The following is a 12,601-nucleotide window of genomic DNA, read 5'->3' as shown; positions in this document are numbered from 1 at the left end:
ATGCAAAGCACAAGATACAGGTATCCTGAAGAAGCCAATAAGCTCACTGAAGATATGAACAAGCTGAGTAACACAGAGTTTGGGGTGAGTCTCTAAGTGAGCAAACACAGAAAACTGTCCTTCAGTGGATCAAGTATAATGATTCCTCACACAGCCTCTGTGAAGCTGATGACATATCAGCTGAATATGATAGGTTGGCACTGAATATGTAGATTGTTCTTAATCCTAAACATTACACCGTGAGAAGGGACCAGATGCTTGGAAGATAGGGAATATCATTGTTTATGAAGAAAATAAAGTCACAGACAATGAAAGATATTTAAATATTTTGGCTTCTAGTCAAGGGAAACATGAAGAGAACATTTATTGTGTAAAATAGTGGTATACTTCAGACATATCTGGACTACATGCAAGCAATAATGTGTGTTTGAGTGTGAGAGAGCTTTTACAAGACAGCTGTTTGGAAAATGGGGACACACATTGTAGAATTTCATCAGTGAGTTTGATGGAATTTTGACTGAAGGACAAGAAGGCCTAAGAACATGTATTTTCCTTACTTAAAAGAATTAAGGCCATTATCTAAAATGCTACTATCCACTGGGCACCCAGATTTCCAGCTATTCACTGAAAATGAAGTTTAATTTCAGACAACAAGATTCAAAAATTAGTCTTGGAAATATTTAATGAAGTAAAATGATTTTTTTTTACATTTTATGGAATTCATTATTTTGGCTTGGAATTAAAAAAAGAAGCAAGCTAATTATAGGCACATTTTAGGACACAGTTTAGAGATGTTTCCAAAATTATGGATTGTGTTGGGTGGTTTAAATGTTGACTGTGGAAAATATTCAGACTCAGGGTTTGGGCACTGCCTTAAAGGTCTTGTTTTGAGAGACATTGATAGCAAATACACCAGAAAGTGGGCCCATGTATGAAATTCATCCAAACTGACAGGAAATAGTATCATTGTCTAATGCATTTGGAAAAATTTCTACAAATATGAAAGAATTGGAAAACTTCAGAAAGTTGTTGCAAAATATCCATTAAAGAAATGAGTTGAAATGTACCTGTTTCTGGACAGTGGAGGCCAAAGAGTGAAATAGTAACAAAAGTTTGAAGTTGAGCCTTTTATTTAAAGTTATTTTTATTAGAGGAGAATCCTATTGTTTAAGTAAACAGTTTTATTTTGTAATTGTGCTGAGTTTAAATATGTATAATATTATTGTGAGTCAAAGTAATATTTTGATAATTTAGCACACATTTTAAAGTTTAATATTCAATAAAGTGAAGATTATAAAATTTTAAAAATGAATAAAATTTTAAAATTTCATGAGGGAAATACAACAATTATGGGCTACAGAAGAAAAGATTAGAGAACTTAAAGACATAGAAATAAAAACTATTCAAAATGAAGCAGAGGAAAAAAATACAGAAAAAGAAAGGATCAGAGCAAAAGTGATCTGTGAGACATATCAAGCAGTTTAACATACATGTAACTGAAGTTTCAGAAGAGCTGTGCCTGCATGTTGTCACTTCAGTCATGTTTGACTCTTTGCAACACTATGGACTGTAGCCTGTCAGGCTCCTCTGTCCCTGGGATTCTCCAGACAAGAATACATGGAGTTGCCATGCCCTCCTCCAGGGGATCTTCCCAACCCAGGGATTGAACTCACATCTCTTATGTCTCCTGCATTGGCAGCTGGTTCTTTTTCACTAGCACCACTTGGGAAGCCCCAGAAGAGCTAGGAGCTATACAAATATTTAAAGAAATAATGGCTAAAAAATTCAAAATTTGAAAGGTCAATGAAAGCCAGGCATAATAAGTTTAAAGAAAACCAGGCCAAGGTACATCTTAATCAAACTGCTAAAAGCCAAGGATAAAGATGTTCCAGAGACAAATTACATACTGAGCAGGGATTGGCAAACCATGACCATGGGGCAAATCTGATTCACCTCTTGTTTCTATAAACAAAGTTTAGTTGGAATACAGCCCCCCTGCATTCATTTATTTATCACTATGGTTGCTTCTGTTCTACAATGATGGAGTTGAGTAGTTTTAAGAGAGACTATATGGCTTGCAAAAACCTAAAAGACTACCTGGAACTTTACATGAAAGTTTGCCATCCCCCAACTACAGAAGAACAAAGGAAATAGCAACCACAGAGTTCTTTAAAGAGCTATGCAAAGTGAAGACAAGGGTCAACCCAGAATTTTTTACCCAGAGAAAATATCTTTCACACACAAAGATGAAATAAAGACCATTTTAAACAAACAGATGAAATGCTAAATGAAGTTCTTCAGGCAGAAAAAAAATAACATGAAAATTTGGATTAACACAAAGGAATAAACCATGCAAAAATTGATAAATACTAGGTAAAATATTTTTCTCAAATTTTATCTTTTAAGAAGGTAAATGATTGAAGTAAAAATAAAGTGCATTCAGGTTTTAAACTTATATAGAAGTAATATGTGTGACAACAAAACCAAAAAGGAGAAGATGAAAGTATGTCATTGTAAGGTTCTTACATTGTGACAAGTTAAGGATGTATATTGTAAACTCTTGAATGACACAGTCTAATATAACACACTTGGCTATTAAAATTAATAGAAATTTAAAACTCGGTTCCTTAGTCACACTAACTAAACTTCAAGTCTTGAATAGTTATACGTGGCTAGTGGTCACCATCCTGAACAATGAAGATGTAGAATTCCATCTTCACAGAAAATTCTACTGGAAAAGAACTGCTCTAAAGCATTAACAACAAAACAAAACAAAGAGAAAAGCAAGAACTAAAAAGCCAAAACCCAAGGTAAAAAAAAAAAAAAATTTAAGGTTCGCTTAGTCTAAACACTGGAATGGAAAAAAGAAAAAAGAAACAAAGAAAAGATAAGACAAATAGAAAACAAAACAGCAAATGATAGATTGCAACCCAATCTATTAACAGTTATAATAAGTGTAAATGATCTAAACATTCCAATTAAAGGGTAGAGATGGTCAGGTTGGATAAAGTAAAACTCAAGTACATTCTGTCTACAAGAAAGCTACATAAAATGTAAAGGCACAGACATGAGAAAAGGAAGAAAAAAAGGAAAGTATATAGCATGCAAACACTAAAAAGAAAAGCTGAAGTGGCTCCTTGAATATTGAACTAAGTAAAGAGGATGAATTTTACTAGAAATAAAGAAAGGCCATTTCATAATGATTTTAGTGGTCAATTCAGCAAAAAGACATAACAATCCTAAACTGTTAAATATCTAATAAAATAACTTTAAAATATAGGAAGCAAAACCCAACAGAAATGAGAAATAGATAAATCCACAAATTTGGTTTAAATCCAAATTATTAATACTAAATATAACTGCACTAAATGAGCTAGATAAAAGAAAAGGCTGACAAAATGGACAAAAACCAAACCAAAACAAAATATGCTAGCTATCAGAAATAGGCTTAAAACGTTGGAAGTTGAAAGTAAAAAAAAATGAAAAAGGAGAAATCATGTACCCCATTCAAAAGAAAGCTGATATAGCTATATTCATATCAGTCACTTTAAGGCAAAAGCATTAGTGGTGAATAAGAAAACTGACTAATAATGGAAAGTGTTCAAGTCACCAGGAAAATATGATAATTTAAAATTTCAAATTATACTTACAGCACAGCACTAGAATATATAAAGCAGAAATTATCAGAACTACAAAAAATTTATCAGAAGGATAAATTCACAAATGTAGTGGAAGATTATAAAAGCTTCTTTTTAGTAATTTGTAGTACATATAGAAAAATTACTTAGGGTATATAAATTTTAATAAGCATTTTATAAATTTGTTCTAAATTTTGTAATAATGGATGTCTCTAAACTTTGCATCCAACAAACGCAAAACATATATTCTTCCTTGTTGCATATATATAACAATTACAAACAACTTGTCTATTAGACAAATTCCAACAAATTTCCAAAGATTGATATTGAACAGGAAAGGTTCTTTAACGACAATGGAATTAAGCTATCAATAAAAAGATAACCACAAAATTCCTATGTTTGGAAATTAAGAAATATTAGTTTATTCAACAAATATTTAATGCATGCATACTAGGAGCCAGGCACTGTCTAGACACTTGGGGTTACTATATCAGAGAGAAATTTATAATTAGAAGTCTGACAATACCAAATGTTGGAGAGAATGTGGAGTAATGAGATCTTTCACCCTGCTAGTGGACTGTAAATTATTATAACTGCTTTTGAGAACAATTTGATATTTTCTAATAGAGTGAAGCTCATATCTTATAATTTAGCAAATCCATCTGTATGCATACACTTTATAAAAAATTTTTTTATATGCACCTTAAGATATGTACTAAAATATTCACCCCGTAATAGCCTAAATTTTAAAGCAACTGAAATGTCCACCAGTAGCAGAACACAGCATTAGAAAACAGATAACTACACTGCAGCGTATTCATGCGGTGGAATACAGTAGAACAACAAATATGAGCAAAGCACAGGCATCCCCAAAACGCTGATGACGTTGGCAAATATAATGCGAAAAAGAAGCAAGACACAAAACAATAAAATGTATGGTTCCATTCAAATAAAGTTCAAGTGAATGAATAAATTCATTGTGATTCCATCCATATAATGTTCAAAAACAGGCAAAATTACACTATATTGTTCAGCAATGTATAAATATGTGATAAACTATAGAGAAAAGCAAGACAATTATTATCATGGCAATCAAGATAGTGGTTTCTCACAGGAGGGAGAGTTTTGACCCCATCATAGCAGTGAGGGACACTGGGGTGGGGAGGAAAGATGACTGCAATACTCTTATTTCCCGACCTGGGGAGAATGACTGTGCATTTATTGCCTTTATTCACTAAATTTTATGTGTTATGTTTGTTTACTTTTATATATTTGCATTATGTTTTCACAATTAATAAAGGCCCAAAGGAAAAGGAAAGAGAAAAAAAGATGAGGAAACTTAGAGAACAGCACGAATGCAGTAGGGAGGAATGAAAGCGTGCTAGGGGTATGTGCGTCTAGAAGGCGAGCTGTGAAGCAGAAAGGAGGGGGAGAGAGGCTGGAAGCTATGGGAAGTCGGCGATATTCAAGCTGTGAAAAAACAGGCTCAAACATGAATTTAAGGTAGATTTCTCTGAATGCTGTGATGTGCAGGAAGAAATGAAGGGAGGGCCAGAGGAAAGGCTGCAAGTGGAACTTTCACATTCCTCCAGGAGTGAGATAACCAGGGCCTGAACGATGGCACTGCCTATTGAAAAGGGGAGGAGGAAATGGACTAGAGAAGGGTCTATGGGATCAGAGATTACTAAACATCTTATTTTGATATACACAGTCACTTCAGGACTCTTTAAGCTTTGGGTTTGTGGTTCAAACGTGGGCAGTGGGATACCAAAATATCACAGAGCTGGTCTCAAGGGTAAATAAACCTATTTCTTTCCAAGCTAAACTCAGACAAGTAAGACTCTCCCAGTTTTCAAGTCCTCCTAGAAAGGAAATTCAAGCTCCTTTCTCTCACTTATCTGGCACTCTCAAGAAGTACTCTAAAAATTTTGCTTAAATACTTCATTTTGCTTCTTGTCCTCATAGTAGAATCAGGGGGTGATGTTGCCCTCTATCCACTGTGCTGGTTTCAGAGTTTAAAATTTGTTGAGGGTCTCCTTTTAGCTTTTCCTTTTTCCTCATCTCTGTTGATTATTTCCTTTATTCCCTTAGACCTTAGACTCAAATTATAGCCCTGGTATCATTCCATGCTCCATCTCCATCTCCTTAGAACCTGTCTCCTTAATTACTCTTTTTATGAAAAGAATGCCCCTGAAACACTAATAAAAATCCACAAGCATGAAGCAGAGAGACCTTATGTCCCAGAGATCTCATTACAATGGAAACACCAGTGATTTCAATGATCTAATAATGTAAAATTGTGGGCAGTTTATTGTCTTTCACACCTGCAAGTGTCTCAGATGGTACTCATTGTTCTGTTGAAAAGCAAAAGCCATTAATGTCCCTGGTAAGCTGGAATTGATTTTTAATAAAATATGAGGCACCTGGAAGTGTGTGTGATATGGTGATAGATGAGATGGGATGAACGGGAGATTAGATATGTGACTCAGGATCACCCTCTGAGGGGAACTGAGTTCCAGATTAATGCATTTGATCTGGGCAATTACCAGTGAAACTGCCCTCTGCTTCTTAGAGACCTAGATAACACTGTTGAGAATAGCAAGTTGTTATTGAAATTGTCCTGCTAATATTGATTGAAGACTAACCTCAATTCCTGGAATATTGCTTTTCTGATCTATGTTTGATGTTTGGTTTTTAATTTGATTTTACTATCCTGGAAAAACTGATCTTCATGTCTTTTATATATTTGATCAATGTGGAGAGTTTTTGTTTGTTTTGTTTTTATAACATAAGTAAGGATGGGATAAGCAGAGGACAAAAAGGCCTCAATTTTTTTTTTTTTATAGTATAAAGTACCCTGGGCTAACATTACACTAAATTACTAGTCTATCAGCTCAGGAACTCAAAGGGAAGAGAAACCCTAACTTTATAGCATAGTAATCTTTTTATTAATAATATCCTTTCTCAGTTAGCTAGCAATCTTATAACCAGTGGCAGGGTACTTTTTTGAAGCCTGTCTGTAGTAGAATAAGAGTATAAATCAGGATTTCTCTGTGACATACAGGATGCAGGCTTGGCATCATTCCACTCTCAAATATTTGAGGGGGGGGGAGAGCATGCAATCCTCTGACCTTGACATTGGACTAAAACTTGGCCCCAACCTTTGACACTCTGATGGGGATGGTGGCGGAATATGCCACTGAGGATTCCAGTGGGTGGCTGGCTATATGGTAATTCTTATTTCAAAGTTACAAGTACTTTTCTGTTTTGCAAGAGGTGGGGACTTCCATGTGTCTTATAGTAAGTATTCCTTTATTCAAGGAAAGCCACTAAAAGGGCCGTTGAATTGTGTGAACATAAGCCACAGATCATAGAAGTAGATGGCTGAAACCATAGATAACTTGCTCTCTAAGATAAGGCAGAGTTGGAGCTCTGCAGGCTAGGTGTCCTTAAGGGAGATGTTTATTTTTCTAGGTACGGACTCATTCATTCATCTATTCAACAAATATTTATTGAGCACCTCCCAGCTACCAGGCAGTGAGCAAAACCAAACCTCTGCCCTAATGGCTCTTTAGGGATCTTTCACTTCACACCTAGTGGGAGGTGAAAGACAATAAATAAACATATAAATAAACAAACAAGTAAAAATACAGTATCACAGATGTTAATGGCTGTGGAGATGTATAAAGCAGAGGGACTAGAGAGTTCTAGAGTGAAGGGGATCCTTGTGCCTTGAAACAAACAAAACAGGCACTGCATCTGTAAACTGTGAGTGTGTGGTTGACCACAGAAGATAGAGCTGGTTTCCTGTAAGTCTTTTAAACCAGGGGCTTCAGGGCCTCAGCGAAAAAGTTGGAGAAAGGGCCCTTCTCCTCACTTCTGCCTACGGTGGAGCACCATTGTGGTCCTTTGAAGATGTGGATTACATTTGGGGGACCCTGTTCATGGCACAATCACAAATACTAGTGTGGTTGTGTGTGTTGACTAGAACCACAGTGCACCCTCTCAGTGGGTGCTCTACTAGTGCAGCTGGCAGTGCCTTGCTGGCTCTCGGAATACCACATCAAAGCAAAAGGGAAGTGGTAGGAACCACTTTCAATTGTACTTTTAGGGCTTCTGAGAAGTCTGGAGAGAGTATAAGTAGAGGCATTAGTAAGAGTGAGACCTGAACATTTTTGGATAAATTGTCTACAGACTTTCTCAAGATATGAGAGGTAAGAAGGGACCTGGAAGTTTGCATAAGTCAATTTCTAAGAATTCTTTAAATGGAAGAGAAGTCAGAGGCAGAAAGATATGACAGGTGAGAAGGGAACTGGAAGTTTGCATAAGTCAATTTCTAAGAATTCTTTAAATGGAAGAGAACTCAGAAGTAGACATACCGTAGTCCGTACCCTGTCCAGACACTTGGACATAAGTTCCTCCGAATTTGACTGATATTCTGGGAGAGGGAATTTGCCAAGAAAAATTGCACCATGGCACCAGAAACTGTGGGTGCTCTCAGGTGATGCAACATTATTCATGCCTGATAAAGATACTGACTTGGGGACAAAGCAGGCCCTAAGCTATGGGCAACTTTCTGGGGGTAGAAGATACATGGAGAGGATGCATGAGGAGGGTACATGAGACCCTGCACCAGAGGTCATCTTGGAATGTCTGTATCTATGGCCAATTGCCCGGTGAAACCTGGACTAGAACTAGTCATGTCTAGCATGGCACATGATAAATAACTAAACGTGCACCAAAAGGTGAACAAGCCTTTGCAAGTGCTGATGCAAGAGAAGCGGTTGCAGTGGACAATGAAGAAAACCAGCCAAGCAGGGTTTAACTGAAATGACACATTAGTTTCAGTGGTACTGGAAACTGTGTGAGAATTTAGAAAGTTCCCCTGGAATTTTTGCTCTGAGTAAAGTTATTATGAGTGAGAAAGAAATGGGGAGGGGGAACTTTTGGGATTCCTAATATTAGCTTGAAGGCACAAAGCAAGCAACTGAAAGTCTAGCTCAAGCCTTTAGTATGACTGTGTGTATCTGTGTATGTCACCTCATAACCATGTCTGTGACAGTAGGGACATCAGAGAGTGTGAACACGTGGACCCCACTCCCTTCAGTCAGAGGCTCATATGGTTTAGGATTCTTGCAAACGATCATGCCCATTTCCTCTGTACAAGTGTGGAGGAGATGAGCAAACACGTTGGCTGTAACACCAGGCAACCCACTCTCTCATGCTGAGAAAATTTAGTCTACGTGACAGACAAACACAACAATGTGAGTATTCTCAGTCTCTTGATCTTTCTTATCCTCTTGGAAGGAGACCCCTGTCATTGACAGCTGGGGCTCCTGGTACCTGTGCAGATCAGGGGATTGAGAGACAGAATCAAAAGAGCTGAAAAGGACAAGGAACTTCTTGCAGAAAAGAAAAGGAATACGATCAAGAAGTAAAGGGGGCAGGGGAGTGAAAAAGCAAGGGCTGGGCTTGAGTGGAAGTTTGGAGGTGTTTGGGGAGAAAGGAGAGAGAAGGGTAGCAGCAGCTATGGTCATGTGAGCAAGATGAACAGAGCAGGAGGGGAGAGAAGTTTAAGGTGTTTTGCTCTGTGCTAAGAATGTAAACCCCTTTAGAGTTTTTCCAAAGACCATAATAAAAATCTCAATTGCTTTTAAATTCTTTTTGGTTATTCGATGTATTTCTTTTGAATGTGGTATCATGCTGAGATGGGCTGCAAGGCAACTCAGCTTCATAAAATTTACATTTGGGGAGCACTGTCTGGGATTGCAGACCTGTGGTGCAGCAGTCAGCTGTTCCTTGACTTTGACCATCATTCTAAATCTGAGTCAAGCTAGCAGCTTCATTACGATTGCTGGATTTATAGTGCAAAAAGTACACAAGTTATATAAAATAAAGACTGGAGATATACAAGATAGCAGATGGAGGAAAATGGCAGAGACTACTAAGAATCACAGGTTTAGTGAGAATTCAAGGCTTGGAACTAGATGTAGCTGATGGGGACTTTTTACCGATGCAGCATGGAGTCTCTTTCCCCCCGCCCCACCATAGTCTGATAAGATTGGGATGAAGAAATAGAAAAGCTAAGCTGATTCCCAGAGGACAAGAAAAAGGCAGGAAGCAGAGAAGAGTACACAAGGGTTATTGTTTTCTTGCTGTGTGTGAATACTCTAGTGATGTGGCCAGAGTACCCATTCAGCTTGGGGATGGACCCACTCAACAAACCCCAGGACCCTGACTTCCAGAGAGCTCAGTTCCGTAACCCAGCCAGCTGACTGAGGCTCTGCTCCACTCTCTGCATCTGCCCCCTTGCTTTTCTGAGACTAGACCCTTCTCCTATTTCCCCTTAGGTCAACTCCCCACAGAATTCCTAAAATTATCTGGTTCTGAATCTGAGGCATCAATTGTCTCCTTGTATTTTCAAGTCCTGTGACTAGTCCACACCCCCAGATCCCACCTACCCTTGGCTCTCAAATATCTGACCTGGAACTTGACTGGATCAGCCACACCCTTGATCTCTGCACTGTTTCCCATGTTCTTTCGTGCTTCTCCAGTAATTTCCCCTCCCTCTAGGCTCAGACCCCCCGAACTCTCAGCAGACCTCATGCCAGCATCTCTGGGCAGCATGATGTAATCTTATGCTGAAAGCCTTGACATTTATGGTATCCTCAACAATAGTGGCAAAGGGCCTTGTATGATGGCATAACCCAGGTCCTACTGTATGGGGACTGTATTTAATGGTAAGGTTAAGGCTAATGTGCAAGGCCCTGTATTGGGGACAGGGCTAGTCTTTGTAGGTAGAAAGCAAGGACCTCTCTGAAGAGTGAGGGAGCTAGCAAGGTGAAATCATCCATATGAAGTGCTGGTCAAGAGATGTAAAGCTACAGATCTAGGCAAAAATTTGAAAATCATGTCAGGTTGTGTTTTTTTTTTTTTTCTGACTATAGCAAAGGCCTCCAGGGAAAGATGAACAGCAGGGTTGGACCCTGGAGAAGGAAATGGCAATCCACTCCAGTATTCTTGCCTGGAGAATCCCATAGACAGAGGAACCTTGCAGGCTACAGTCTATGGGGTTGCAAAGAGTTGGACATGACTGAGCGACTAACACATATACACAGGGTTGAACCCATAAGCCCTAAAAATATGCTTGCTAGAGTATGATCAGAAACTCATGCTGTGGAAGCTCAGTTGTTGTTTTTGTATGTCTTGTATATTTCTAGCTTTCCTACAGTTCCTTTTTGGTAAAGTCTGTTTTTGTGGATAACAGTGCACTTTGGCTGTGCTTAGGGAAACCAAGGAAAAGCATTTCTGTCTTCTCCTCAGCTTTAAGAATACCCTGGGGGGCACATGGTAGAGGTGGGGATGATAACCAAGGTGAGAGTCATAAGTTTGTGGAATGAAAGAAAGACAGAATGAGCAAGCAAATAAGACTGAATCATAGAAAATACAATATACAGAACATAAATAGGTTTTTAAAATTTGTTCAGACATTTGTTTTGGAATATCAAAATTTTAAGGGTTATATAATACTTTATTATACTAACAATGCCTTAAACATTCTACTGTTTAGGATACTTGCCCGCTTCTTCTTATTTATTTGTTTTTTAACTTATTTCTATTTTAATAGCAGTAAGACAAGGAATAAGTCAAAAAGTTCTTTAGTGCCAGCAAAGTTTCTCCGGGCCAGCCCCACTCCTCATCACGAGAGTATGCAACAAGGGAAACCTCAAAGTAACCCATCCACTATCACTGAACCACTAGTATACAAAACACTCACCCAAAACCAGCTCTTCCCCATCTTGAAGTGTTACATCATTTCTCTTCCCCAAATTTATTTCTTCTTGTGAACTTCATTTGTGGTTTCTGATCACTTGGCTTCTCCAATTTATTAAGGTCATTATTAGTATGCTGCTGCCCAGGTATTGTTTGCTTTTCAATCTGAAGTCATCTGTAAATATATTAAATTCAACTTTTCTTCCTCCTCCTCCTTTCCCACTCCACTCCTCAAAAAGAGAAAGGAGTTGTCACAAAGGTTGAAACACTCACTGCATGTCTGTACCTGGACGCTGGGCCTGGGGACAGGGAATTACCCTTACATAATCCCCCCACACCACCGGGCCTTCCCGCCATCCGTTCCACACGTTGTCGACAGTTTACCCTTTCAACTGTGAGCGGACGCAGTGTTCCTCAGAGTCAGAAATAATATTACCAAATATTATACAGTCCGATCCACTAACAGATGAGAAAAACGATTTATTCAAGGTCTCTGAACTAATAAATGGCCGAAACAAAATTGAATTCAGGCCCCCTAAAAGCCACTACCTGTGAGCTGGAGAGTTCTGGACAAGGGAATGGGACACAGTGGTCCTTGTTAAAGCATTCATTCAACAAATGTACTGAGCATTTACTTACTATGCGCCAGGTTCTATTTTAAGTGCTGGGGATTCCGTGCTGGAGGACACGGAGAAGACAAAAATCTCTATTCTTACGGAGTTTTCTTTCTCAAAACTGAAGCACTTTGCCTCACCGTCCTGAAAGAACCCCCAGTGCCCTGGGTAGGAGCGATTGGGTCTATTATGGGAGGGAATTCCATCTTTTCTCGGCTTCGATACCATCTTATCGACAGCGAGGGCTGATTTACTGCAGAAGCAGAAGGGAGTGACGGAAACCTCCGTAGTGCTCTCCTGCGCATCTGCACCGCGAAGGCCGGGCGGGGCCGGCTCTAGGGCGCCCGCGCATCCCAGCTCAAGTAATAGCATCGGCCTCTCTACCCTCTCTGCTTTCCTGCAGGAGGTTAGAGAAGCAGGATACGGCTGTAACGCCATTCTCAGAGGAAGGATTGCGGGCAGGTGAAAATCCTTCCAAGGTAGTCTCGCTCGGTGACTACTACCCAGAGTAGGGGAGGGACGATGTCTCCCCGACCTGGGGATTTATGCAGCAAACTGCTCTCTCATGCTTCCCTA

General features: G+C 38.9%; 1 pseudogene; it reads left to right on the top strand.

Annotated features, from left to right (window-relative positions):
* Positions 1-1,047, top strand: LOC138078912 (ERO1-like protein alpha pseudogene; annotated as a pseudogene).
* Positions 1,048-12,601: the final 11,554 nt, after the last annotated feature.

Source organism: Capricornis sumatraensis, chromosome 4 (genome assembly GCF_032405125.1).
Source record: "Capricornis sumatraensis isolate serow.1 chromosome 4, serow.2, whole genome shotgun sequence".
In the NCBI taxonomy this organism is placed as follows: domain Eukaryota; kingdom Metazoa; phylum Chordata; class Mammalia; order Artiodactyla; family Bovidae; genus Capricornis; species Capricornis sumatraensis.
Note: the sequence above shows the minus strand (reverse complement) of the source record. Positions and strands in the feature narration are given on the sequence as shown.